Below are 24,771 nucleotides of genomic sequence, written 5' to 3' on the forward strand. Positions count from 1 at the left end.
GCAATCTTGAAAAAGAAAACCAAAGCTGGAGGGATCACAATTCTAGACTTCAAGATTATATTACTTCAAGTTGTAGTCATCCAGACAGTATGGTACTGGCATTAAAACAGACACACAGGTTTATGGAACAGAATAGAGAGCCCGGAAATAGACCCACAACTATATGGTCAACTAATGTTCAACAAAGCAGGAAAGAATATCCAATGGAAAAATGGCAGTCTCTTCAATGATGTTGGGAAAACTGGAAAACAACAGGCAGAAGAATTAAACTGGACCACTTTCCTACACCAGATAGAAAAATAAATTCAAAATAGATGAAAGACCTAAATGTGAGACAGGAAACCAGCAAAACCCTAGAGGAGAAAACAGGCAGCAACCTCTTTGACATCAGCTATAGCAACTTCTTACTAGATACATCATCAGAAGCAAGGGAGGGAATAGCAAAAATGAACTACTGGGACTTCATTAAGATAAAAATCTTCTGCACAGTGAAGGAAACAATCAACAAACCTAAAAGGCAGCCTATGGAATGGGAAAAGGTATTTGCAAATGACAAAGCTGAGATGGGGTTAGTATCCAAAATATATAAAGAACTTATCAAACTCAACACCCAAAAAAGCAAACAGCGCAGTTAAGTAATGGGCAAAAGACATGAATAGACATTTTTTTTTCAAAGAAGATATCCAGATGGCTAATAGACACATGAAAGATGCTCAACATCACTCATCATCAGGGAAATACAAATCAAAACCATGATGAGATACCACCTCACACGTGTAAGAATGGCTAAAATAACACGGGAAACAACAGATGTTGGTGAGGCTGTGGAGAAAGGGAAACTCTCTCACACTGTTAGTGGGAATGCAAACTGGTGCAGTCACCCTGGAAAACAGTATGGAGGTTCTTCAAAAAGTTAAAGATAGAACTACCAATCGTCACAATGGGGTGATATTCCAGTGGAGGAGGTAAAGTGCTACTGATGGGGACAGGAACACAAACACAGAAAAGAAGTCCATCCATCTTCCCTCATCCTATATCCAATTTCCTCCCTACTGCCCTACAGATATAATCTAGCATGAGGCAGGCTGGAAAAGGAATTGGGAAAATGTACTTTGCAGAGTCCTCTTTCCAGTATCATAGATCGTGACGTAGAAGGATAAATTTGGAGCAGGGAGACCAACACACTGTTGGTTTCCCATTACAGGAATAAAGCAACAAATTAAACAAAGATATAGCAATATGGTTCTAGTTTCATCTGTCTTAATGTATTACTACACTAAGTATTAACTCTATTAATGAATTAATGACACCATTAAAATTATTCTTCCCTTTTCCTCTCCCAATATTATTTCTCTAACACATTCGTCATGGCACTTATTTCAGCTTTTTATCTTTGTTGCTTTTTTAAAATATTGGGACATGTGTATTTTATGTGTATATGACCTGAGTGCCCATAAGTTTTCATGGTATATAACAAAAAATAAGGTGATGTAACATTAGTCTAGGAATATTAGCATCTCCACATCCCACATGTTCCCTAAGAATTAAAGTTACATGCTTAGACTTTTATTCTTTCAAACACCGCAGAAGTTCCTGTGAGTTCCTTTTCATGTGCTAACATGTACTGTTTGTAGCCACTCCAAAATCTTTCTTCACTACATGGTTCTGTGGAGAGGAAAAAGTTTTCCTCAACCCTTTTAGGGGCCCTTACTGGGTCTTAAAATTAAACTGACAAAGACTGATTAACAGGAGAAAAACAAGCAAGGTTATTCAACATAAATTTTGCATATCACAGAGCCTTCATAAGGAAATGAAGACCCAAAGAAACATATCTGAGTGCTTTTATGCTAGGTTGCCCAAGAGTGGACAGTTGTGGAAACATATGACAGTCTAAGGAATTTGAAGTTAAGTGGAGTAAATGGGGGAAACTTAGCAAAGTCCTGTTCAGATTCTTCCCGGCATCATTTTGTCTTCAGAGATAAGGATATATCTCTCATTTGAATGTTTTGTGACCTCATTCAGGGAAGAAAGGCAGGGACTTTGTGCTGTTTTCTCAAACTCCCTCAGCTTAAAATATTCAATATGGCAAGATGCCATATTTTGGGGGTGGTGTGTCCTGAACCCCACCAGTTTCAATCTGTTATGTGGTGTCTATAACTCAACATATATCCCGCCACTGGCTTTTGATCAGGGTGCCACTGCAACTGGCAAACTTTTGCCAATGGCCACAAAGGGAATATGTTCACCTCTGTGTTACAGTCAGTAATGGGTGAGGGGGTGGGCAGGGAAGACCATAGGAGTTTTAGGACTCTGAAGTATAGAATTTAGTGAAATGGTTCCCTCTTGCACTTAGCGTAAGTTAGAAGGTGGTTGAATCAAGCCTGGGTGCATCTAACAACGGTCTCACTTTTACCACTGACTGGTCTCCCTTAAACACATAGGGATATTTGGATCATGTAGCTGAATATGACTGGTTGTATGGATATATTCCCTGTGACTTTCAGGCCAGAGGAATAACAGGAATAAAGCAATTAGCTAACTGTAGGAAGAATCAGACAAATTAGAAAGAAAAAAATTCCATAGAAAAATAGGATCACATTCTTCAGTAAATCAAAGCAACCTGAAGAAAAAAGCCTAAAGAAGATTAATTAAAAAAAGGAATTAAAAAGCCTAAGAACCCAGTCACAAAACCTAGTATGGAATTGTAGTCTAGTTTGAACAAGCTGAAGAAGATAGATATATGGGGAGTCAGTGGAGGAGGAAAAATATAAATGTAATCCAAATAATACATCTCACGAAGGGATTCTTACTAATGCTATTGATTTTGAAAATATTTCAGTATGAAAACTATTTTTAAGAAAATAATATTGGAGCATTACTGGAGAAGACTTATTTATAATTTACTTTAAAGTGCTTCACCTTAGAGAGTATGAAATGTAATATTTACTTGACTTAAATGACACCTTTGGTATGATGGATTGTCCCTATCAAGGGTACACACCCCAGTTCTGGCACCCTGCAGGGACTGGCTAAGAAAGAAACATCTGCTTTCTAAATCTCAGGAAATATAGGAAGCTTACTAATTAACATTAAAAATTTCAAAAAAAATGGGATTTAATTGATCAATGTTGAGGCTTAGCATTCACAAAATGGATGTTAGAAATGTGTTTTCAACTGAGAAAATTGGAAATATTCAAGATATATTGATTAACAGAAATCTTCCAGATGCCTTTCTCAAAAAAAAAAAAATAGTAAATTTTGTAGCTTGTATACTCAGCATACAACTTCAACCTGAGACTTGATTCCTGAAAAGTCAGTGGCTAACCAATGATTCAGAAGATTCTTGTGCAAGTATGCAGTTATTAAGTCATACATCCTACCACTAGAATGCTGCCTTGATAACTTCGGTGAAACTGTTGTAAGGAAAATCAGATCATCTAAGTGGGCAGAGATTTGAGACTTCCATGACCTTAGCAAACATCATGTAGGAACTACTACTACTGCTTATAATTATGTGCCAGATTTTGATCTAAAAGCGGCTTTTGTTAAAACTTACTAGTGGATTTATGGGGGCTGGCTTAACGACTGCCAGCTACTTTTTTTTTTTTTTAAGATTTTATTTATTTATTCATGAGAGACACAGAGAGAGAGAGAGACAGAGAGACAGAGACACAGGCAGAGGGAGAAGCAGGCTCCATGCAGGGAGCCCAAGGGGGCTCGATCCTGGGTCTCCAGGATCACACCCCAGGCTGCAGGCGGCGCTAAACCGCTGAGCCACCGGGGCTGCCCTGGCAGCTACTTTTGTATTTAAAAAAAGAACATAAGATGTGCCTGACATAACTGATCAAATTTATTTTGCTTGCATCATAACAGGCATCTCATTTAAATTTAATAACTACTAAAAAAATAAAAATAAAATAAATTTAATAACTACTGTATCTCAGAGCAGTTTTGTATCCTATTACGAATACTGTGCATTCAATTTAAAACATGAATAAGCTATTCACTAATGTGTATCCTTTTTTTTTCCCTCTTCTCTTTCAGATTTCTTACTTCTCTACTTACATTACCTTGATTTTTATATCTCAGTATAAAATGAACTGATTTTTGCTCCTATCACTGCAAGTAATGCAAACCAATTGTTACTAATGATTTCCTGGTTAACAAAGTCAGTAATATGCTTTTAGTACTTGATTTATCTCACTTTTTAAAAGCACTAATAATTTGATACTTTGATATTTGATTAATACAATCAGCTTCTTAATTTTTTTTTCTTTTCTTCCCTTAAACTTCCTTCAATCTTTCTTGATCTCTGATTTGTTTTCTAACTAGCTAGGGGTTATTTCTCAATATTTTCCAGTTTTTGCATGATTTTTCATATTCTATTCACACTGCATGGCCAATCTCACCCACCCCAATGACATCAATTACATAATCACAAATGAATTTCAAGTGTACATTTTAAGACTGACCAATTCCTCCTAAACCCAGGTACAGATAGTAAGTTATAACACCCCAAGAGGATATCCACAGTTGCCTCAACTACAAAATATTTACAATTGAATTTCCCTTTGCCTTAATACTCATCTTCATTACCTGTAGCACATCTTATGTCAGATACTGATGTCTTATCACTTACTGGTATTTAAAAAATAAAATACATATGGGGATAAAATATAATAGCATTTGGCATTTAGTTGCTTTATACCATTTCTCTTCAGTCACATAGAAGATACATATTTAAGATGTGGAAACATTTTCTTTAAACTTACTCAACAACATAGACAAACTTCTGAAGGAAGAACTCAGCAGACACTTCATTTTACAGAGTTTTACATACACTTCTAATTTTCTTTTCTTTTTTTAAATTTTAGACTAAATAGCCTCAGGCTATAGATATGCTCCTGGACTAAGGATAGATAATGAGTTAGTTACAATGCTGTTCAACTCTGGAATTATGTGTTCCAAGACACAAAGCAATTTTTTCCATATATAAGTGCAAATTACAAGATCCACCTAGTGGAGGCTCTAATATAGAACCCAAATAGCCTTTGGGGACTAAAATAATTTTTCCCTTAGCTGCAGAGAATGCTGCTAGCTAAGAACTCTCAGCTGCCATCATTCTTTAGGAATTGCCTTAAGTTAAAACAGCCATCAGACCTAGGTTCATACCCTTTACATAAGGGCAGCCTGCATCCTCACCCACATTCAGAAAAACTCTGAAGAGCTAGCTCAATTTCTGAGCTTCCTGAAGGATCAACTGAAGCCTCTGTTAAGACTACATCAGATCTCAGTTTCTCCCTCTCCAGATCCTGCTTCCTTCTTTTACCCACAGACATGGATCCCAAAATTATTCTAACAAACTTCCTGCATGCTAATCTTCATGTAAGATCTGCTTCTTAAGGAAACCCTACCAAGCAATAATTGGTCCTCTGAGTGGTTCAAGAAAGAAGTCCCTAAGATGGGATTTTGAAGCTGGGAGTTGGATCACCAACTTCTGATCACTTTTAGCTAGATAACACAGAAGCTGGAAATAATGATGATATAGATAGCTGTTTATTATTGATTTTCTTCATGGCTCACAAAACTTAAAATATTTGCTATCGTGTACTTCTTGACAGAAAAAAAGTTTGCTGATGCCTGTGCTAATGCCAACATCTAGCATTAGGTCACAGTACAACCCAGCACTGGAGCTGCTTAAGGAGAGGAAAGAAGACTATATCCATGTACCAAAGGAGCTGCAGAACTTAGCCACCACATATTTGTAGGAGCTGAGAGCTGGAAGATCCTGGATCAAAGGAGCCTTTGAAAGACTTCCAAACCCTAAGAAGGGCTATTAGTCTTTGTGCTTCCTTTGCATTAACTTTCTACTGTTGCTATAAAAACTTATCACAAACTTAGGGTGTTAATGCAACAAAAATTTATTATCTTATAGTAAGTCTTACAGACTCAAAATCAAGGAGTTGACTGTGCTGCAATACTTTCTGGATGATTAGGGAAGAGTACATGTCCTTTCCTTTTCCAACTTCTAGAGACTGCTCACATTCCTTGGTTCATGGCCTTTTCCCTCCATCTTCCAAGCCAGCCGTGTCACATCTTTCTAACCCTGTAACCTATGACACCTTCTCCAGACCAGGGAAGAGTATTCTGTACTCATGTGTTAAAATTGGGCCCACCAGGATAATCTGAGAAAATTTACCCATCTCAAGGTCCTTAATCACTTCTGCAAAACCCGTTTTGCAAAATATAACAACATATTCACCAATTCCAGAGATTCGAACATGGACATCTCTGAGGACCCATTTTCTACCTACCACATCCTTCCTCGTGTTGGAAGCTGTAAAATGTAGTCACTTGTCCTTTACCTCAGAGATAATATATAGGTATGACTCAGATCACTAAAAAATTTCACTAATGTGGCAGAGCTCTAAATATAATTGGACCAGATACACTCATTTGGTCAAAGTGCCAATGATTTGTGACTCTGATAGGACATACGTACTTTAGAAAATGAGAGGAAAATACAATGTAGTTTCAAAGCTAGGGTACTGGCAGGGCAGTGCTTTATTATCAATGAACGAAGGAAGATAAATTTATCTTCCAGGCTTGGTTCATTAATGAGAATGGGTGAGTTCAATATTCACATTAGAAAAGTAAGTAGGGACGCCTGGGTGGCTCAGTGATTGAGCATCTGCCTTCAGCTCAGGGTGTGATCCTGGAGTTCCAGGATTGAGTCCCACATCGGGGTCCCCACAGGGAGACTGCTTCTCCTCCCTCTTTCTATGTCTCTGCTTCTCTCTCTGTATCTTTCATAAATAAATAAAATATTTCTAAAAAATTAGAGAAGTAAGTAAAATGAGGCTGTTGTATAGCCTCATTCAGCTGTGGTCATAAAGAAAGCAGTGAGGAAGGGGAGGGGTTCTCTCAATAGGCAAAGCATTTGGTGGTATACATGACAATCTAATCTGGGTTGAAAGAAAGGTGGCCGGGTGCTGGTCCTGCTATAGCTGGAAAAGCCTGCTGTGTTGCAGCCTATGACTCCTGCTGAATAAAAATAAAACTATGTAAATTAACTGAAGACTCTGAAAAGTTTAAGTAAAATTGGGCAGATGATGAACGGGATGAATTTCCAGATATATATATTTCCCATTTTAGCTTTCATAACTTTGTTGTAAGAGTGGGCTCCAGTCATATTGGTGCTTAGGGAAGCAGCAGTATAGAGGGCTAAAACACTACAGTTCTGAACTGGATATGAGAAAGAGCTCCCTGTTGGCTAAAGAGTAAAAGGGCAGGGATCCTAAAGGGGCAAGATGGAGAAGGGAGTTCCTTAATTCTGGATACAAACCCACATGTCAAGTACATCCCTGAACAATGCAACAGACAGACACCAAAACAACAGGGTCAAACCTCGGAGAATTGAACTAATAATATTTAATCACTATCCAAGTCTCAGACTTATCTCTGAGTGGCACACATAGAAGACCAACACAAATCAAAATAGCAAAGGCTTGGGGTGCCTGAGTGGCACAGTAGGTTAGGTATCTGACTCTTGGTTACAGCTCAGGTCATTATCTCGGGGCCCTAGGAATGAGGACCTGGACCGTTCCCCCCCCAACTCCCCTCTAAAATCAATCAACCAACCAATCAACCAATCAATCTTAAAAAAGAATAGCAAAGTCTCAGGGAATTAAATATGACTTAAACAATGGCCAAAGTTACAATTAATCCCTGAATAACACATGCACATGAGAGATCTAAAGCAGCATAGCTAAGATTCTGAAAACAGAACTGATGATGGAACCATCACTCATAGAAGACAAGATAGAACTTGTGGCCAAATTCTAACTGGATTCATAGACTAAAAAGAACAAAAACGGGGCAGCTTGGGTGGCTCAGCGGTTTAGTGCTGCCTTCAGCCCAGGGCCTGATCCTGGAGACCCCAGATCGATTCCCACATAGTGCTCCCTGCATGGAGCCTGCTTCTCCCTCTGTCTGTGTCTCTGCCTATCTCTCTGTGTGTGTCTCTCTTGAATAAATAAATAAATAAAATCTTTAAAAAAAAGAACAAAAACAACAATAAACATTCTTCAGGCTATTGTGACAGGACCCAGAATACACAAAATGATATTCAAAATGTTTAAAATATCTAAAATTCAATCCTAAAACATTAGACAAAGAACCAGAAAAATTTGATCAAAGCTATAAGAAATGACAACTGACATAGGCCAAACACAAGATGGCTCAGCTATTGGAATTATCTGATAAATTCTTTAAAGCAACTGTTACATTTTGTCACATATTAAGTTAAACATACTTGGAATTTTGGAACTGAAAAAAATACAATAGTTGAAATTAAAAAAAATGAAATGGGCTCACTACAAAAAATTAGAGGAAAAGAAATAAATGGGTTGTTTGAAAATAGATAAATAGCATTATCTAAACTGAGGAACAGTTTGATATTGATATATGGGAGAGTATCAAATGGTCTAACATAAGTGTGTCATTGGCAACCAGGAAAGAAGAAAGTGACTGAGCCAGGAACAAATGTTTGAAGAACTAGTTGCCAAAAACTTGAAAATTTGGCTTCATGACCATATCTTCTCATGTAAATTAGTGATTTAATTAAATGAAAAAATGGAAATTACTAGAAACATGTTCTTTTTTAAAATTATTACCATGTATTCTTGCATTGAACTGAATTGTCTTAGCATCCTGGACAAAATCAATTGACTGTAAATGTGAGAGTTTATTTCTATATTTTCAATCTATTCCAGTGATCTACATTTCTGTCCTTAGGCCACTAACACATTGTCTTATTTTCAGATCATTGTATTAAATTTTGAAATCAAGAAGTATGAGTCCTTCAACTTTGTTCTCTTTTGAAGTTGTTTTAGTCATTCTGGGTCCCTTGGATATTCATATGAATATTAGGATCAAATTGTCAATTTCTGTAAAGAAGTCAGCTAATATTTTGATAGGGATTGTGTATTGTATATTAAATTGGAAAATACTGCCATCTTAACAGCATTAAGCTTTCTTAGCAATTAACGTGGCATATTTTTCCATTTAATTAGGTCATGTTTAATAATGGTTTGTAGTTTTCAGAATACAAGTTTTGTACTTCTTTTACAAATTTATTCCTAGGTATTTTATTCTTATTGATGATATTGAAAATGGAATTGTTTAGCTAATTTCATTTTTGGTCTGTATAGTACCAGTGTATAGAAATACAAGTGAATTTTGTAAATTAATAATGTATTTTGCAATTTCAGTGAACTAATTAATTCTAATAGCTTTTGAGTGGATTCTTTATGATTTGATATGAACATGTCATGAGCAAATAGGGATAGTTCTATTTCTTTCTAATTTGGAAACTTACTAATATCATTTTCTTGCTTCTTTTACTTTGTCATACAATAATATCCATTGTCTACATATACCATAGTTTATCCATTTATTACCCACTAAAGGATTCTTGGTTGCTTCCAAGTTTTGGAAAATATGAAGAAAGCTTCTGTAAACATCCATGTGCAGGTTTTTATGTAGACTTAACTTTTCAGCTCTGGGTAAATACCAAGGAACATGATTGCTGTATTATATGGCAGGAGCATTTTCAGTCTTTTAAGAAACTGCCAAATAGACTTCAAAGTAACTGCACCATTTTTCATTCCTTCAGCAATGAATGGGAGTTCCTATTGCTTCTTATCCTTTTGCTATTCTAATATATGTGTACAGATCTCTCATTTTTTTCTTTAATTGGCATTTCTCTAATAACACATGACATGAAGCATTTTTTCTAGTGTTTATTTACCATTTGTGTATCTTCTTTGGTAAGGTGTCTGCTAAGGCCTTTGGGCCATTTTTTAATCTGGGATTGCATATTTTCTTATTGCTGTATTTTAAGAGTTTTTGTTCTTTTGGAAAAGGAATTCTTGGCCAGAGTTTTTGCAAATATCTTCTCTCAATCTGTGACAAGTTCTTCTCATTCTCTTGACATTGTTTTCGCAGGACAAAGGTTTTAATTTTGCTAATGTTTACCTTATCAAGTATTTCTTTCATGGATCATGATGTTGCGTCTAAAAATTGCCTAAAGTCATCTAAATTTTCTCCTATGTTATTACCTAAAATAAAAGTTTACCTTAAAGATAAAAGTATGTTATCTTCTAAAACTTCAAAAAGAATTTTTTATCTTATATTTATGTCTGTGATTCTTTTGAGTTAATTTTTGTGATGGCTGTAAGATCTGTGTCTAGATTTATTTTCTTGCATGTGGATGTCCAGTTGTTCCATCACTGTTTGTTGAAGAATCTGTACTTTCTCCATTGTAAAATAGGCTCTGTTCCTTTGTCAGAGAACAGTTGATTAAATTCACATGGGTCTATTTCTGGGTTCTCTGTTCTGTTCCATTGATCTATTCTTTCACCAAAACCACATGGACTTGATTAATATAATTGTATATTGTCTTGAAGTTTACAGTCCTCCACCGTTCTTCTCCTTTAATATATGTTGGCTATTCTGGGTCTTTTTCTTCTCTATATAAACTCCAGAATCAGTTTTTAATATATACAAAATACTTGCTGGGATTTTGATTGGGACTGCATTAATATATAGATCAGTTTCAGAAAAACTGAAATCTTGAAAATATTGAGTCTTCCTATCCATGAACATGGACTATGTCTTCATTTACTTAGTTCTTTCATTTCATTCATTAGAGTTTTGTACTTTTCTTCAGATAGATCTCGTATATATTTTTATTACATCTATATCTCAGTATTTCTACGTCAATGGTGCCAATGTATACGATATTGTGTTTTAATCTCAAATGCTACTTGCTCATTGCTGGTATGTAGGAAAGTGGTTGACTTTTGTACATTACCATGTATCCTACAATTTTTTTTTTTTTTATATAATCACTTACTAGTTCCAGGAGATTTTAGGTGATTATTTCAGATTTTGTACATATATGATTATGTGATCTGTGGACAAAGTTTTATTTCGTTTCCATTAACCTTTACATTTTAAAATATTCTTTTCTTGACTAATTGTATTAGTTAGGACTTCCAGTATGTAGCTAAAAGAGAGTGGTGAAGGGCACCTGGGTGGCTCAGCTGATTAGGCAGCTACCTTTGGCTCAGGTCATGATCCCAGTGTCCTGGGATTAAGCCCCACATGGGGCTCCCTGTGAGAGAGGAGCCTGCTTCTCCCTCTCCCTCTTCCCCTCCCCCCTGCTTGTGCGCGCTTTCTCTCTCTCTCTCTCTCTTAAAAAATGAGAAAATTGAAACCTTTTCACTAAGATCAGGAACAAATGTCCCCTCTCACCATTCCTTTTCTTTCTTTCTTTTTTTATAGATTTTATTTAAGTATGATGTTACCTATTGGTTTTATACAGATATTCTTTATCAAAATGGCAAAATCTTCTATTCCTAGTTTACTGAGAGTTTTTATCATGAATGGGTGTCAAAATCATAATCTTTTGTCTGGGGACATTTTCACAATATGCTTAAAGTGCTATTACAATGAAAAAGCAGAAAATGAATGTTGGAATACCAGCAACTGTGGTATCTATCACAGAACTCAAAATTGGTCATCATGTCTGTTCTATTTTACATTTCATAAGTACTTTTATTTATGGTATCTTTTTGAATATAGAGTAAATTTGAAAAATTATTACTATGTAAAGACTAATTTATTAAACCTCAAAAAGACAATGACCTGCACAAGGTCCACATATATGCTCTAGTCCTTTGATCCTTTAAAATGTGTTACTTCCCTCTTAGTTAATTAAAATACATATTAAGAAATTCCATAAATGCTATATGAAGTTTGAAACCAAATAATGAATGTGGAGAATATAAAAGTTCATTGTTTGCCCTTAATCTACCACAGTGTCATTTACTGAGCAAGCACTAAGTATTAGCAAACAACTAAATTCCCAGTATTATAGGAATGAATGAGTCAGAATTATTTCTTTGATCTAGGTCTTTTTCATCAGGAATCTTATGAAATTCAGGGCTCCTGTAATAATAACAACGGTATATCCTGAATAGTATGTCCTATTTTTTTAAGATTTTATTTATTTATTCATGAGAGACACAGAGAGAGCTCAGAGACATAGGCAGAGGGAGAAGCAGGCCCCTCCCAGGAAGCCCGATGCAGGACTTCATCCACGGACCTGAGATTACACCCTGAGCCAAAGGCAGATGCTCAACCACTGAGTCAGCTACTGATCAATCTATAATGAAGATAAAAACTATTAATTTTTCCCAAGATTTTATATAAAAATATATATAAATATGCCTCAGGTAAATGAAACTTAACTGACTTTTCTAAGATTACACAGAAAGTGAAGCTTAGATCCCTAATTGGAATCTTTAATGTGCAATGGACTATTGGTACTATGCCCCAAAATCATTTTTAAACTTAGAGACTCAGATAGCTTAGTGTGAATTCCAGAAAAATAAGGTTATTATTTATTGGATTGGCCGGAGACTAGGATGGTCCAGATAATCACAAATTGTTTAAAAATGGCATAAGTTCCAAGCAATATGCAAATAATAGCTGGTCTTAAAGAATTAGTTATAAATGTGTGTATTAAAGCAAAGAAAATTTCATCTTTTAAGAACAAAAACATTATGGTCTATCAGAGCTATTCAAAAAAAAAAACAGATGAAAATTGGTAATCACTACATTTTATTTTGCAGACTTTATGGTGTGGGAATCGATAGAGGGTAAATTTAAAATGTATGGTAAAGGTTGTTAAATGTGTTTCAGTTTACTCTAATGTTTGAAAACATTTACCAACCCTCTAGTAACTATAATCAATGGTTGCTTTTTCACTCTTTTTTATTCTCCTTGAAGAATATATCTTTGGAAGAAAACCCAGCAATAGTATAAACACTTGACTTGAATACTTTTCTCCTTACATTTACAGATGCCCTACTGGGAAAGCAGATTAAAACTGAGATCATACATAATACATAGATCCTAGAGCATAATCCTGATAATGCTAAATAAATCACAAAACTAAAAACATCTATTTAATTTTTTTAGTCATCCATAATATCAGAAAATTCTATGTCACATTGACCTTAAGGTTATTTCCATAAATTATTTTAATTTTTCCATCAATATATTTCATTCATAAACTCTCCTATAATAGATAAATGGAAAACATGCTAATATCTGGAGGAAGAATACATATCCTGTACTTGTGTTTTGTTTTTGTTTGACTTCCTTTGTTGAAACTTTTGGATATTAGATTTAAAAATATCTTACTCTATTACTTTAGGATACTATATTTTCATAGCACCTATTTTTTGTAGACTAATTACTACTTGCTTGATATGTAGGAGGCATTTTTTAACATCACAAATATGATCCATAAAATGAATATCCTGGAATATATGCTTATTTTTATAACATTGAAATTATACCTATGTGATGACACACAAAAATATAGTTCTTTATTAATAGTGCTTCATTTTTTAAAGTCTTTTACTTTTTGGTAAGAAATTATTTAATTCTTTCTCTTTTTCCTCTGGCAGTGAAAAGATGTCCTTTGTTCACCTATGCTCTGTGCAACTTCCAGATAAATTTTTTTTTAGGAGGTGGAGATTTCTGCTATTGCTGATAACCAGGCACTAACTACAGTGAGGAATAGAGCCCATGAGTGGAAAACTGTGAAAGCTTGATATAATTTCACAGAAAATATTATTATCAAAAGAACAAAGTTATCCACATGTGATCAGCTGCCTAGGCACTTACTGGGGGGAGGGGGGGTAAGAGGAACAATAAAAGAAAGGGGGCACTTATAGCAACAAAAATGTCTTATGGTCATAAGTTCTAAGGACAGAGGGAAAATGGATGTATATAAAGTGCAATTTTCAAAGATTATCACATTAACATATACACACACATCACCTAAAATTACTTCATTACTGTATTTGAGTCTGAACTCTGACACTCTATAAGTGTTTCTGGTAGAGTTGATTTCAACTGTATATGCTTTGGTAATCTAGCACTTTGATAAAATAAAAGTGTTCCCTTTGTATGGACTAAAAATCTAAGAAAACTCCAAATTAAATCTAGATGTAAGATTATAAATCATACCCATGTTCTCACAGATTTGTGTGAATTTGGAAATCGCCTGTGAATATTTGTTTTTAAAGTGTTTGTAATATCTATCAAAATTTAAGATTTGGTCTGATTGCATTTTAAATTAAATTGAGTAATTGTTTTGGATTTGGGATTTTACATTGAAAGACATAACAGCTTTAAATTTACTATATTACCATGTTTAAGAGAATTGAATTTGCATTTACAAAATGGATAAGTCTAGTTGATTACGTTGAAATTGGTTGTTTAAAGCTTGAGAAGGATTGATTTGTTAGTTTCTGGCACTGAAAGTTTTAAGATTATTAAATTCATTACATTTAAAATATAACTTAAATCTCTTAAAGAAACATTAATTATGTTCATTTATAATTTAGCTCTTTTTTTATTCTTGAGTTGATCCTTGAAATAGATTAACAGCTAAAGCCAAATATGACTAGTATGGGGTTTGAGGGTTTTTTTTTTCCTTTAATATGTTAATTCAGTAAAATAATATTAACAAACACCCACATAAGGGCATGAAGTTTCTTTTTGAGATGATGAGATGTTCTGAACTTTTCTGTGATGATGGCTGCACATATCTGCAAATATTCCTTAAAACATTAATTGTACATTTTAAGTGTGTGAATTTTTGTCACAATAAGACTGCTAAAAAAACAAGTTGACATAGTCTTTTTTGCTCAAGATTCATCTCTCAGTCACTAAAATTTTTCATCTCATGTGACTAACCATGAATTTTTCTTTTGAGAAATTATCAGTGATAGAAATGTAGGCAGTTCTCACTTTCCCATTTTAAAAATGTATTTAATTTTCAAAAAAGTTTTAAATGCCACCTTGTACATAGATTATTGCACCATCTCATTATCCCTCAGAATAAATTCCAATAATTATTAAAGTGCTTGAAAATTTTTAAGAATTTAAGCTTTTGATTGCTTTCTTAAAATTTCCTGTAGCAACTCATACTTTTATCTTTAGTGTATTATAGTCCACATCTTACCATACCCAGCTACACAAAGGGTTTTAATTATTTAAAAAAAAAAACTATACTAATTCCATTGTGAAGATTTAATATCTCATTATCACTATTGTTTTAATATAGATTGATCGAGAACCTGTAAGGATAGCAATTTTTTTTATGTATAACTGTATCAATCAATCTAGTTCCAGTCAGGAAAAGGAAACCATGGAGTAATATGATCAGAAAAAAATTAATAAAGAATTACTAACTATAATAGGTGATTAGCATAATGAGGTTTTAACTTCCACAAAGTAAGACTTCTAAATACAGGATAGCAGATACAAGAAGAACCATTTCCTCTTGGGCTGAGATAAAGCACTCCCTCACTCAGTCCCACTCACAACACAGGGCTGAGATCTAAACTTAGGGCCTTGTCATGGCAAAAAGTGCATTACTGATGGAGCTTGCTGGAAATCTGCCCTTCAGGGAGCCAAGGAGACCTGTTCTCTGGCAGATGCCTCACTAGAGGCACTCTGATACAAATCTGCCCTAAGGATTCTGAAAAAAGATATTGGCTCCTTAGTGCTTCTGGGCACTGAGGACTATAGGAATTAGGTACTAGAAATCTTAAAAGTGCTGCAGGATAAGTGCTGAGGATGCCATGTGTGCCAGCAGAGCCCAACAAGCAATCATACCACAACCAGGAAGCAAAATGTGTTTTCCTGCAATGTTGCTCCAATACCCTCTACTGGCAAAGCTTTAATGGAAGATGGCAAAAGGAAAACATCAAAAACAGTCCAGATCCATTTTCACAGAGCAGGTACAGAAGGTGAATTTGGAGTTAAGAAGAAAGAGATGGACAAACACTACAGTGTCTTTAGTGTTTATATTGAGAATTGTACATTCATTTACATTTAAAATGTTTCTATCAGAAGGTGACTTTTGTACTGATTTTAAGATATTTCATCATAATTGTTGAAAATGATTAGAATTTGTAATATATCTTTCGATTTGTGTTGAATTTTTATTTACTTCCTATCTTAACTTTTATGCAAGAAACTTATTCTTGTTTTTCTCTGTTATACTATTAAAACATTTCACCATATTAAATGGCTTATATATTTATCTCTTTATTTGTACACTATTTTGTTATTTTACACTTAGTAATTTTAATCCCTTTGGAAATTATTTTATCATATCATATTGGGATATTTTATTGCTGGCATCCATTGAGGCCCTAAAGCCAGTTGCATCAATGTGGGCTGTACTTTGTTCCACTAAACATCTTGTTTTAAATTTCCCTCAGGAAGAGAGATTCATTCAATAGAATTCATAAAGAGGGATTCCAAGAATCACATGAAGAAATGGAAGTAAGGAGAAAAAACTCTGAAAGATATAGTGATATGTAGTGCAAATCTCCCTGCAAAAAGAAAGGATTTCCTTCTTCATTCTAGAGCAGCTGAAATACTATCCCAGACAGTCCTCAGGTGTCAGGATTCTTCAGAAAATCCTGCAGCTTTATACAGCCATCTCATTCAATTCAGAGATGACTACTTGTATCAGGACTCCTTTGCCCAAGGCAGTCCTAGAAGCAACTGACCAGTACTTGTCTTTTCCAAACAGCTGTTACCTTCTCCACTTCTTAATATAATGGAGAATATAACCAACATTAATTAGCTAAAAAAAAGACCTTAACTTTACAATTATTATATCAATAACCGCTGAAATATTTATAGACACATTGATAAATTTAGCCAATGCAAGTCCCCTTAAAATGTCCATTAGAGAGTGAGAGTAAGAAATCTCAGAATCTACATACCATACCCCACCAATACAAGAACTGGTTTTGTTCATGAATCCTTATGTTTTTGTTTGTTTGTTTCTTGGCAATCAGTTCTTTGAAATGTGGAATAATCCATCACATAATTTCTGCTATGGTAAATTCATGAATATCATGTTATTTGAGAAGACATAATCAGAAGGATTATGTTTTTGTTTGTGTGTTTTTCTTGTAACATATAGATTTAAAATTCAATAGAAAACCAATTTATCAAAATTGAACTCCCATTTTTTTAGCTTGCAAAAACATTAAGAAATCAGAATCTCAGACTATTTCAAATGAACAAGCTTCTACTCAACAACAGAAACTATCAACAAAATGAAACGGCAACTTATGGAATTGGAGAAGATATTTGTGAACCCCATATGTAATAAGGGGTTAATATGAAAATATATTAAAAACCTCATACAATTCAATAGAGAAAAAGAACCAATTAAGTAATGGGCAAACACCCCAATAGACATTTTCCCAAAGAAGACATACAAATGGCCAATAAGTACATGAAAATGTGCACAACATCATTAATCACTAGGAAAATGCAAATTAAAATTATGATGGCAGATCATCTCACATTTGTTAAAATGGCTATTATCAAAAAGACAAAAAATAACAAATCCTGGTGAGGATGTAAAGAAAAAAGAGCCCTTGTACATTGTTGGTGGGAATGAAAACTGTATAGAGGTTCCTCAAAAATTAAAAATAGAACTTCCATATGATCCAGCAATTCTACTTATGGGTATATATCTGAAGGAAATAAAATTACTATCTAAAAGAGATATTTGTACTGTCATGTTCATTCCAGCATTATTCACAATGGCCAAGGTATGGAAAACAATCAAAGTGTTAACTGATGGATGAATACATAAAGAAAATGTATATGTATATGTATATGTATATGTATATGTATATGTATATATGTATATATACATATATGTATGTACATGCATGTATACACACAAAATGGAATTTTACTCAGACAAAAAAGAAGGAAATCTTGTCATTCATGGCAACATGGACATACCTGAAAGGCATTATGCTAAGTGAAATAAACTAGACAGAGGGAAAAAAATACTATAGGATCTCACTTATATGTGAAATCTAAACAAACTAAACTCATTGAAGCAGAGAGTAGAATGGTGGTTGCCAGTGGCTAAGGAGTGGGAGAAACAAGGAAAGGTTTTAAAAGGCTACAAACTTTCAGTTATAAGATAAATAAGGTTGAGGAAATAATGTATAACATGGTTACTACAGAGGACAATTCTGTCTTATATGACTGAAATTTGCTAAGAGAGTAGAAATTAAATGTTCTAATACACAAAAAGTAAATATATGAAGAGATGGATGTTTTAACTTGATGGGGAGAATCAATATTTCCACAATATATATGTATACCAAACCATCACATTGTACACTTTATATATCTTATAATTTTGTCAACTATACTCAACAAAACTGAAAAAAAGGAAGTCAGAGCTTCACAAATATAGCATTTGGAAGGTTCCCCATCCTCATAAAGACCTCTCATAACTGTAGCAGTTTGTGTGTAAATGCTTAAATATCAAGTTGATATCTCTGCACATTCACAGCCCCAGTGGGATAGGGCTTGGCACATAGAAAAACAAAGTTGTAACATGAAATCTTCCAATAAAAATTTTCTATCATTGTGCTAGAAAATAATGCTATGACTTAATAATATTATGTCAGCAATGAGCATCTCAATTATTATTGAGATAAGTATATAATATAATTATAATTATTTATAAATTATAATTATAAATAATTGGATAATTATTTCAAAATAAATATATCTGTGATCTTTTTCCCAAAGATTCTAATTTAGTTTTCTGGTTCTCTAGCAAAGAGGAGCTACTACACCAATTGTAAAGACTAGGTCATTGAATAAAAAGATACTAGGAAGCTACAAATGGATAACCTTTCATTTAATGTAAATTTTCTGATTATTACCTATACTGAACAATATTCTATTAGCTAATCATCTGAAGTCATTAGAACATTTCATCCTTTGCCTATTTCCTTCTCCTCTCCCTCCTTTAAAAAAAAAAAAAAAAAAGATTATTTATTTATTTATTTATTTATTTGAGAAAGGGAAAGAGAGCACTCGAGGGGGTGGGGGGTGACAGACAGAGAATCTTAAACAGGCTCCATGTCCAGTGCAGAGCTTGATGTGGGCTTGATCTCACAACCCTGAGATCATGACCTGAGCTGAAACTGAGAGTCAGATGCTTAACTGACTGAGCCACCCAGGTGCCCCTCCTCCTTATCCTTAAACATGCATCCCAAACACTGCTTTTTTCTGCAGCTTTCCCCTAATCTCTGGAAGGTAGCATCCTTCCTCATTGTGCTCCAAAATACATTACTAACAATTCTATTATAGCACTTAAAACATTATGTGGCAATGATTTGTTTATAGTATGTCTAACCCACTGGATTATCAGTTTTCAGGGCAGTAATCAAGTTTGTAAACATATCACTAAGCAGTAGCAATAGAAATTGCTTTATAAAATTGGTTAAAATAAATATTGGTTATGACATCCAAGCTGCAATAGGATCACAGCAATTCAATGTCATGGCACTCTGATTTTCAGATAATACCAGTTTCACTTCCTTGTGTTGGTTTTTGGCAGCAATATCACTTGAAGGGCAATTTTGAGAAAACTCAACTAATATTCTTGGCAGATATTTAACCTTATGAAAGGAAATCACTTACCCAGGGCTTTAGTATTTTTATTTCAGTGACATTTAAAATGGAAATGAGTCCATTTTCTTTTCAGATTTAAAATATGTTTTGGTTCAAAATTAAACCCATTCAGTGAATTAATCAACTAGCATAAAATCAGAATATAAGAGAGTTGAAAAAGCAGAGGTTTTTTTTTTTTTTTTTTCAGTGAGGCTCTTGTATTTGATATATTCTGTATTCTATATTGATTATACCAATAGGTAAAAACATTGCAATTGATATTCAATAAAATCATTATTTCTAGTACATAGCGAACATTTAACTTTATTTCTCTATGCATAAAATATAATTTAGATTCAATATATATTTTTACTTTTAATCATTTCAGGAAAATTAGTTATTCAAAATATTTTTAAATTTTATTTATAGATTTTGGCAATAATAATAGCTTTTAAATCTTACTGTATTTTTGTGTTATTATGATACTGAAAACGTTTATAGGAATGCAATGAAAATAAAATGTAAAAAGAATTAATCTCTAAAGTATCTATAGTTACTTTTTTTTTGGTTTGTTTAAAAAGCCTTTGGGGAACCTTGTGGCTCAGCTGGTTAGGCATCAGACTTGGTTTCAGCCCAGCTCATGATCTAGGAGTCCTGGGACTGAGCTCCATGTAGAGCTCCTCACTCAGCAAGGAGTGTGCTTGGGATTCTCCCTCTCTCCCTCTGCCCCTCCTGCTTATTCTCTCTCTCTCTCTCTCATTCCAAAATAAAAATAAAACATAAAAAAAAGGTTTTGTTCATCTTGATCAGGTAAAGGATAAACTTTCTTTTTTTTTAAGATTTTATTTATTTATTCATGAGAGACCAAGAGAGAAAGGTAGAGACATAAGCGGAGGGAGAAGCAGACTGCCCATTGGGAGCCTGATGTGGGACTCGATCCCAAGACCCCAGGATCATGCCCTGAGCCAAAGGCAGATGCTCAACCACTGAGCCACCCAGACACCCCAGGTAAAGGATAATCTCAATGTCAATTTGCTACCTAATCATCAATTTCAACTTAACAGATTCACTACCCTAAAGACACTGCAACTACAGACTTTGACAACATAACTTAAAATGAAAATCTCCCTTGTTCTATAAGATTGTATGCTGAAAGAATAAATAGTTCCCTGAAATAACCAACATTAGTACCTGGTATAGGTTTTAGGTCAAATAACAAAACCAGGAGCAAAACAAGGCCAACTACATTGTAACTTGATAGCCAGTAAGTACAAACATTGAAAGATCCAGGCACCAAATGTGAGCATGTATGCCAATCCTAGAGACTAATGTGTAACCACAGAAACAAAACCTAAAAACCTTAAATCCATCATGTACACTTAATGTAAAATTCAAAGCTTGAATTTACCCAGGAAATTCTCCAATATCTAGAGCTGAAACTGCTCTTTGATGCACCAGGGAGATCTGTTGTAATGACTCAGTCACTTAGATTTGTGTTAATATGCATAAAATTTAAAGTATACTTTTTTCCTGCTACTCCTTCCTATGTCTGAATATGTGTGTGCTTCACTACTCAGCTCATGCACTAATGCATCAAAAATGATGAAATCTACTACTATGACTTTTTCTAAGAACTCACACTAATGTTGGAAGCAAAGGCAAAAGAAAAATTAAATTCCCTTGCTACTTACAGCCTATTCACAAGTCCTTGAAACAGGCAGGGTGACCTTCCTCTAGGGACTCAGGTGCCTCGATGTTAATACTTTGCTAAGGGCAAAAGGCAATCTTAGCTCAACTGCCAGGATCCTGTACATGTACTTTAACATATAAAAATTTCTTTGGATGCTTCCTTTATCTCCCCCTCACCCCAGATACATGTTGGCAGTCATCCTCCATGCATATGACCCACCAATATAAGTCTGAAGGGTCTCATGACTAAGATTTTATTAGACAGTGATAAAAGGCCTTTTTCTAAGAATAGCTAGCTCCCTCAAGGCCCTGGAAACCTTGCTTCCAAAATTCCTTTGAGACTTACACTATCCTTAACCCCCTCCCAACTTGAAAGTATATAATGGGCCACCCCTCATGACCCCAGTGCAGGTTTTTCTGCCCGTGAGTCCTGTCCCATGCTTTAACAAAATCACCTTTTTGCACCAAAGATGTCTTAAGAATTCTTTCTTGGCCCTTAGGTCTGAACCCCACCACTTCAAAACACATTAATAATTAACACCCTAGATACCTTCCTATGAATGTCCCAATAGAAAACATTTTGTTTAGCTTGGTGTTTGCTGTACCATAATACCAACAGAATACAACTAATTTCCTCAGCCACTGCTTCAAATATCTGTACCTAATTTTTGCTCAAATTTTAACAACCTCATACCTATCTGCCAAAATCCTTGTTAAAATGTAACTATTTTTGGTACCCTTAATCTGTAACTCCTACACACACTTTAATAGTGCCTTTTCCTTGAGAATATCTGGACATTTTTATCAAGAGAACAATTAAAGCCATGGTATTATGATTAGCCAAAGCTCTTTCTAGCAGACCACTGATTAAGTCTGATTTAGCATATCATAACAAATGGCTTTCCAGAGACAGGAACAAAGTAGTGTTTTCTATTCATGAAAGGAGCTAACAACATTCTTTGTGCTAAAAAGGTTCATTTCAAAATATAATCCAGAAGATTCGAAGTCTGCTAGAAACCTTTCACTAATGACAACACTATGACAAGGTCTCCAGATACACAGAGAAGAAACATTAAAGGTATGGTGGACACCTCAGTTAACAGAACACATCTAACAAAAATGGGCAACAGGGTGATGCTGTAGCTAGTTATTTATAAAGGGCTATAGTTTCTCCATATGGGTCCATACTCCCTACAAAATAAAATTTGCCTTAGATATTGCTTATTTAAAATTACATTTTTTAGGGGAGCCTGAGTGGCTCAGTCAGTTAAGTATCTGCCTTCAGCTCAGGTCATGATCCCAGGGTCCTGGGATTGCATCCCACATGGAGCCTCGCATCAGGCTCCCTGCTCAGTAGGGAGTCTGCTCCTTTCTCTCTCCTTCTGCCACTTCCCTGACTCATGCTTGCTCTCCCTCTCCTTTCATAAATAAATAAAATTTTGTAAATAAGTAAATAAATAAATAAATAAAATTCTATTTTTACAGAAGTATTTAGTACCTGACACAGAAAAATGCTCATATAAGGAAGCATTTATTTGAGGTTTAACATGAAATCATACAAACAAAATTTGTATAAACAAATCCAAATTGAGTCATAACACAGATAACTAAAGACAAAGTAAAAACAAAGACCACTAATGGACCATTAGACACAGCTGTGTCTTTGTTTTTTTTAAGATTTTATTTATTTATTCATGAGAGACACAGAAAGAAGCCGAGACATAGACGAGGGAGAAGCAGGCTCCCTGTGGAGAGCCTGATGCAGGACTGGATCCCAGGACTCTGGGGTCAAGACCTGTGCCAAAGGCAAATGCTCAACCGTTGAGCTACCCAGGTGCCCCACAGCTGTGTCTTGTACACTACAAAGTCTTTTACAAAATAATCACATTACATCAACAAAAGACCAATCTTCAATGTCATCCTGCAAGATGGGAGATTTTAGAAGTCTCCTCCTATTTTCTCCAAAGTCCTCCTGGTAATTGTTTTGGGTGATTGCCACCCTCTCAAGATACCCTGACATAAGTGTTCTGTTGGCCACTGGAGTCTGCGTATCTCTGTCCATGTTCATAGTTCCTGTAGTTTTATGCAGTAGAATCACAGCCGTCATAGCCACTATAGTTCTGATCACCATCATAACCACTATTGCAATTTCCATAGTCTTGGTCATAATAGTTTTTAAATCCTTTGTTCCAGTTTTGGCCCTGACCTGTTTTGGTCCACAACCTTTAGTATCACCCTGTCCACCAACTGCAGTACTTCTTCCACCTTCTCATTGTTGCTGTTGCTGCCTATATACCTCTTTGGGTTGTGAAACTTTGATTTCACACTTCATAGGACCAATTTTATGAGATCTGCATTTATTTATTTATTTAATTTTTTATTTCAAGTTTTTATTTAAATTCAAGTTAGTTAAAATATAGTGTAATATTATTTCACAAGTAGAATTTGGTATTCATCACATACATATAATAACAGTGGTCAGTTGATATCTCCTAACAATATCTTTACGGGCTCTTCATTTGTACATGTGATAAAACAAAATTATCTTCTCTTGTTTTTGTATCCAAGGAAAGTTCAATATTTCAATCTCTCCAAAGTCTCCTCAATATTCTTTAATTGTTCTTTAGAACAATTGTGGGTTCAATCTACCCACAAAAACCTCTTTTGGGGGGCTTCTTTCCTTTTTAAAGCTTTGACCCTTTGGGTGGTGTCTATCAATTTGCCATCTAGTTTGTGTTGTTTCCATTCCAAAATCTTATCAACATAAACAGCATCTTTGCAAAGCATAAATCCAAATTCTCTTGATCTTCCAGTCCCTGGATCTATTTTAATTGTATAGCTTACAAATTCCCAGATCAAAACAAATATTCAGTCAGATCTTTCTTGCTCTTAGTTCAGCTCAAGCCTCCAAGAAATATTAACCTGGCTCAAGCAACTGTTCTACATTTCTCATAACACTACACTGAAAACTCAGAAAACCAAAGGTACCAACATTTTCAAGCAAAAGAAACAAAGCAAAACAAGTCATTTTTCCCAACTTAGGTTTTTCCTTAAGTATATTCTTTGGGATTTTCAGTTTATCCCTCTATCTCCAGAGAACTGCGATGTGAAATCTCAAAATATATAATTCATATCTCTAGAGAGTAATATACATTAAGTTGATAAATGTTTAACAATAAGCTTGGTAAACAACAACAACAAAAAAAAACCTGATTGTACCATTTGCCCATTGCTATGGTCTGAATATCAATCCTCCCCACCACCATGATCACTTTTAAGCTAATAATGCGATGTTAAACTGAATGCAAAGTCCGGAAGAGGTGTGTTGTAGTACACTATTATTTATTTCTCCCATATAGATGAAATAGATAAAATAACATCAAGAGCATGTATGATAACACAGTAAAATAATTATGATGTAGTTTTTAACATTTATTAACCTTTAAAAATAATTCATGCAAGTTTATGTAATTT

General features: G+C 34.6%; 1 pseudogene; it reads right to left on the reverse strand.

The window, feature by feature from the left end:
- Positions 1 to 23,179: 23,179 nt before the first annotated feature.
- On the reverse strand, positions 23,180 to 24,563 carry LOC144301552 (heterogeneous nuclear ribonucleoprotein D-like pseudogene; annotated as a pseudogene).
- Between the last annotated feature and the right edge of the window lie 208 nt (positions 24,564 to 24,771).

Source organism: Canis aureus, chromosome 30 (assembly GCF_053574225.1).
Source record: "Canis aureus isolate CA01 chromosome 30, VMU_Caureus_v.1.0, whole genome shotgun sequence".
Lineage (NCBI taxonomy): Eukaryota > Metazoa > Chordata > Mammalia > Carnivora > Canidae > Canis > Canis aureus.